The sequence below is a fragment of the Brassica napus genome, unplaced genomic scaffold (genome assembly GCF_020379485.1).
Source record: "Brassica napus cultivar Da-Ae unplaced genomic scaffold, Da-Ae ScsIHWf_1146;HRSCAF=1628, whole genome shotgun sequence".
NCBI lineage: Eukaryota > Viridiplantae > Streptophyta > Magnoliopsida > Brassicales > Brassicaceae > Brassica > Brassica napus.
Genome location: NW_026014570.1, coordinates 112,838 through 118,837, shown reverse-complemented (window position 1 = coordinate 118,837; position 6,000 = coordinate 112,838). Strand labels below are relative to the sequence as shown.

Sequence of the window (6,000 nt, the reverse complement as noted above, 5' to 3'; positions counted from 1 at the left end):
TTATTGATTTTCCGAAGGAATAAGATAATATTTTTTGTATTCCTCCCCTTCTCCCTGTTCTGTTTTTTTTTTTTTTTAATCTCTGGTGCATGCCATGATGCTGTCTTAAACCCTGATTCCCTTTGACCTAGATATCTCTTTCACGACAAAGTGGAATAGAGTTGTTTTTTCATATGTGCACTTAACATTGGAGAGCTTGAAGGCTTTTGCGCCACCAAGTATGGTTCCTACATTCATCTTGTTCCCAGTCCTAAGGACGACTTTTAAAAGCTTCAGGAATAACCTGCTTGACTTAAGCTCCGTGCAAGCTTCCTAATTATGTACTACTGTATTAATCACCTTACCTTGTAACACAAGAAATTGAAAATGACAATAAGTCACTCTGTAATACCTCAAGCATTGAGAAGGAGTTTCTAAGATGAACCACTTCATCTTCAACCGTCTCTCTATAAAGCATTGCTTCAGCCTCTTGAAATGCAAATGGTACTCCACAAGGGCCCTGAGAAATTTCTCAGCAGAGTCAAGCTCATCTACTACAACTTTGTAGCTATACAACTTCAACTCTTCTTCTTTACTTAGTCGGCATCTTCTTCACAAATGCTTCAAGTGCTGTAAACACAACCCTTCCACTGAAACTAAAGAACAATTCAAAATCATACATTCTTGAACGCTTTTGTTAATTGTGGCTAAAGGCCAAAGCAAGTTGTAAACTTACTCAAAGAAGCTTGTTCTGAGCTTATCACAGGCCATAGTCCGGTCGGGCGTTTTGTAAAATTACTCAAAGGAACTTATCTTTACCTAACGGTCTACGCGGAGAAAATCATGAAACAGAGGAGGAGGCGGCGTTTTGTTTTTGTTCATTACTTGAGGTTGTTGTGATGTCGATGGTGGCCGTACAGGCGGAAGTGGCATGGAGGCAGCAGAGGTTTAGAGGAAGAAGCGCAGACTTTTGCAGATAGTTGCGATGAAAGCTTTTGAGGCTTGGCCGTTTTCTGGCAAAGACATAGGTCATGTTCGTTAGTACATCTCAAAGATGCATCCAGATGGTCCATCTGAGTGTCTTATCTAGATGATCCATCTGGATGTTGTTCGTTTTTTCATTTCGTCTATGCATCCAGATGAATCATCTGAATGCAACTATGTTCGTTTGCTTTTCATTTTTAACTTCATCTGCATCCAGGTGGACTTGTTAATAAAATGACTAAAATATTTTTTTTACGTTTCGGCGGGAAAAAAATATCATTTTTACGGATTTGGCGAAAATATTTTTCGGGTTTTGCGGAAAAATGTGTTTTTGACGAAAAAGTGCACTTTTGTGGTTTTGTCAAAAAAATACGTTTTTGCGTGTTGGCGGGGAAAATACTTTTTGTAGTTTTGGCAGGAAAAGTTTGTTTTTTGCGGTTTTGGCGGAAAATGTGTGTTTTGAAGAAAAATGCATTTTTGCGGTTTTGACGGAAAAATGCATTTTCCGGTTTTGGTGGGAAACAGTTTTTTTCCGGTTTTGGCGGGAAAATGACGTTTTTGCGGTTTTTGGCGGGAAAATGCGTTTTCCGGTTTTGGTGGGAAAATGCGTTTTTCCGTTTGGGCGGAAAAAATGCATTTTTCTGGTTTTGCGGTTTTGGCGGGAAATGCGTTTTTCGGTTTTGGTGGAAAATGCATTTTTTGCGGTTTTGGCGGAAAAATGCATTTTTTTTGCGGTTTTGCGGGAAATGCATTTTCCGGTTTTGGCGGAAAAAACATTTTTTCGGTTTTGACGGGAAAATGTGTTTTGCGTTTTGGCGGAAAAGTGCGTTTTTACGATTTTGGTGGAAAAGTGCGTTTTTACGGTTTTGCGGAAAATGTGTTTTTATGATTTTGGCGGAAAAGTGCGGTTTTACGTTTTTGGCCGAAAAATGTGGTTTTACTGGTTTGATCGAAAAATGTTTTTTTATGGAAATGATCGTTTTTACGTTTTTTGCGGAAAATGATTTTTGCGGTTTTGTTGGAAAATTTTGGTTTTCAGTTTTGACGAGAAAATGCATTTTTCGGTTATGGCGGAAAAATATATATGCAAAAAATAGAATTTTTGGTTTGAAAATAATATTTTGATTTTTAAAAATTATTTGTCATATATCATTTTGGACTGAACTAGATGCATCTAAATCCAGATGCACCATCAAGACTCACCTTCACTTGGATGAGAATTTGAGATGAGTTTTTAAAAAATCAGCTGGGTGATCCATCTGGATGTAGCATTATAATGTACAAAACGAACATCAATTTGCATCTTCACCCAGATGGATCACCTGGATGAGCAAACGGACAACACCATAGTGTGAAGACCTCTGTTTGGAAAATGCGGAAGCTATGGATGTAGTGGCGGTGGTGGAGAAGAGATTTCGAAACTGTTTCCAGAGCATTCATGAAAAAACAAATCATGTGAAGATCAAAGCCCCTCTCTGCATAATGAGACAATAAAAAACCAGTCAAAAAATAGTAAAATAAAATTTGAAAATCCAATAAAATCTTTCTGGATCCATAACATGAAACAATCAAAACTTCCTTGATGATTCAATGGCAGAACTTTCATAATACCTGAATCCATAATAAGATACCCTGAAACCGTAATCAATTAACCTCTTGATTGAAAGAATATGCTCAACGATATGTTCCTATATTCTAGGATCTCGTTACTTGACCATATCCCTTGTATAGTGGAACCGTAGAACAACCTTGTGTATATATTGATTGTATCGTGTTTATGTTGGATCAAGGAAATACATACAATTTCATGGTATCAGAGCTAAAGCTCTTGAGACCCTAATCTTCTTCGTCTTCCCTTTCTTTCTAAATTTCTTTCTACCATCCCTCTCTTCTAAAGTTCTCTGTCAATGGCCGCACCAAATCCCGTTGATTTCGACCGTGCCTTTGGCGTAACGAACATTAAAACCCATATCCCTATCACCCTCGACTTTGAAGATCACAACTATGACGCCTGGCGTGAGTTGTTTCTCACTCACTGTCTCGCATTTGACGTGATCGGTCACATCGAAGGCACCTCTCTCCCTGCAAACGATGATGACATGCCGTGGAAGAAGAAGGATGGCTTGGTCAAGCTATGGTTATACGGAACCTTGACTCAACCATTGTTCCGCAGCACGTTTCAAACTGGTGGCTCCGCTCGCGACATCTGGCTCCGAGTTGAGAACCAATTCAGGAACAATAAGGAAGCTCGAGCAATCCAACTCGACCATGACTTGCGCACCACGGAATTGGAGACCGTACGGTGCAAGAGTATTGTCAAACCCTGAAATCCATATCAGATCTCTTGGCCAATCTCGACGCCCCAGTACCTGACAGAACACTCGTGATGTATCTTCTGAATGGCTTGAACGAGAAATTTGATAACATCCTCAATGTCATCAAACACAAGGAGCCCTTTCCTACGTTTGACTCAGCGAAACAGATGCTTCTCAACGAGGAAACACGACTCAAGAAAGCTACTAAGGCCCCAGCGACTGCAGACAGCGCTTCCTCATCGACAGTTCTCACGGTCTCAACAGAAAAACAACCTCAACGCTTCAACAATGGGAACAGGAAGCAAAACAATCGAAGCCGTGGTCGTGGACGCAACAACCAGCAACGCTCTTGGAACAACAACTGGCAAAACAGCAATTGGAATCCGCATTACTCGGTACCGTTCTATCAACCGCCAATGATGCAGTGGCCTGGATTCCCTACTCCATGGATTCAGCAAGCAAACAGAGGCATTCTCGGCCCTGCTCCTCAACGTCAACAACAGCAACAACAAGCTCTAGTTGCTGACCCACAATACCAACCAACAACCGATTTTGCTCAAGCTTTCAACACCTTGACTATTGCTGATCCAGGCGCTGCAGACTGGTATATGGACTCTGGTGCTACAGCTCACTTAGCATCGTCTTCAGGTACACTAAATTCTGTTCTTAAAAATAGCACCAATGTCAGTCAAGTCGGAAACGGTTCTCAAATTCCCATTACTTCATCCGGCTCAACTTCTTTAGCTTCATATTCTCGTCCTCTTTCATTGAAAAATGTTCTTGTTGCTCCTAATATCATCAAGAATCTTATCTCTGTTCGTCGGTTTACTAATGATAATTGGTGCTCGGTTGAATTTGACCCGTTTGGTTTTTCTGTAAAGGATCTCAGCACCAAGCGGATACTGCTCCGCAGTGACAGTTCAGGGGATCTTTACTCTGTTCCGCAACAACTCAATAAACTGCCGAACACTCCTCACGCTTACCTTGCTGCTGCTCCTTCTCTCTGGCATAAACGCCTTGGCCATGTCAACAATGGCTCATTGCGTTCTTTAATTTCTTCTAATTCCATCTCTTGTAATAAAGGACAACTTCCACTTGTATGTGAAGCATGTCAATTGGGTAAACACTTAAAACAACCTTTCTTTGATTCAAATAAAATTGTCTCTGCTCCTTTTGAGCTGGTGCATTCCGACATTTGGACTTCGCCAATCACAAGTAACAGTGGCATTCGATATTATGTCCTCTTTCTCGATCATTTCTCTCATTTTATATGGGTTTATCCCCTAAGAAAGAAATCTGAAGTTTTTCAAAGTTCACTGACTTCTGTGCTTTTGTGAAAACGCAGTTCAAATCCTCTATCCAATCGTTTCAATGCGATAATGGTGGCGAGTATAACAATACCAACTTCCTAAACTTCTTTTCATCAAACGGTATTGTTGTTCGGTTCTCGTGTCCTCATACTTCTCAACAGAACGGACGTTCCGAGAGAATGATACAAACCATAAATAACACTCTCCGAACACTTCTTTTCCAAGCTCGCCTACCACCTTCTTACTGGGTGGAAGCACTACACACTGCTGTTCACTTACTCAATATACTACCCTCAGCTTCCATTAAAAACCGTGTTCCATACACAACCCTTTACCAGAGAGAACCCTCTTATCATCACCTAAAAACCTTTGGCTGCTTATGCTTCCCCAACCTGAATCATTCATTTCTCCATAAACTAGCCCCTCGATCCACACCCTGCGTGTTTCTTGGCTATCCATCAAGCCACAAGGGCTACAGATGCCTAGACCTACAGACCAGAAAAATCATTATTTCTCGTCATGTGGTCTGTGATGAATCAATATTTCCTTTAGCTCAAACTCATTCCATCTCACTTCCAAAGTCTTATGATTTCTTGGGCGACACGTCTGAGGTATCCTCAACATTCAAAAATATTCTAATTCAGCCATCTCCTCCTCCATTACAGTCTGTTGCACCACCCCTTCACACGACTGTTCAACCTATTTTAGCTCCTATTACACGTCATCCAATGACTACTAGGAGCAGAGATGGAACTCGAAAACAGCGAACTATCATCAAACCTCCACACTTCAACCATTTCTCCTCTCCCAAAAAGCCACCTAACAGCTTTAAAAGATCCAAACTGGAATCCCTCAATGACTGATGAGTACGGTGCTCTGGTTAAGAATAAGACATTTAGTCTAGTTACACGTCCACCTAATGCTAACATTGTGCGCTCCATGTGGTTATATAAGCATAAGCTTGGTGCAGATGGAACGGTTACACGCCACAAATCGCGCTTAGTGGCGAACGGCAAGTCACAAGAGCAGGGCCTGGATTACGATGAAACGTTCAGCCCCGTTGTGAAGCCAGTAACCATCCGTTCTGTACTCCACCTAGCTCTGCAACGCGACTGGGAGGTCCATCACCTTGACGTCAAAAATGCTTTCTTGCATGGGACGTTAGATGAGACCGTTTATATGCATCAACCGCCAGGTATGGCCGACAAGTCGAAGCCAAATCATGTATGGAAGTTGGAGAAAGCCCTTTACGGTCTCAAGCAGGCTCCAAGGGCCTGGAATGGTCGTTTCTCTTCGTACGTAGAACAACTGGGTTTTACAAAAAGCTCTAGCGATAATTCTCTTTTCATCTACAGCAAAGGGAAAAACATTGCCTATCTCCTCCTTTATGTCGATGACATACTGTTAACGGC

At 41.4% G+C, this 6,000-nt stretch overlaps 1 long non-coding RNA gene across 1 annotated transcript; it reads right to left on the bottom strand.

Annotated features, from left to right (window-relative positions):
* Positions 1–74: 74 nt before the first annotated feature.
* LOC125596188 lies at positions 75–851 on the bottom strand. The gene is made up of 3 exons (XR_007330911.1): positions 716–851; positions 392–635; positions 75–312 (listed from the first exon to the last, which is right to left on the bottom strand). It is a non-coding gene; the product is annotated as an uncharacterized LOC125596188 (long non-coding RNA).
* Between the last annotated feature and the right edge of the window lie 5,149 nt (positions 852–6,000).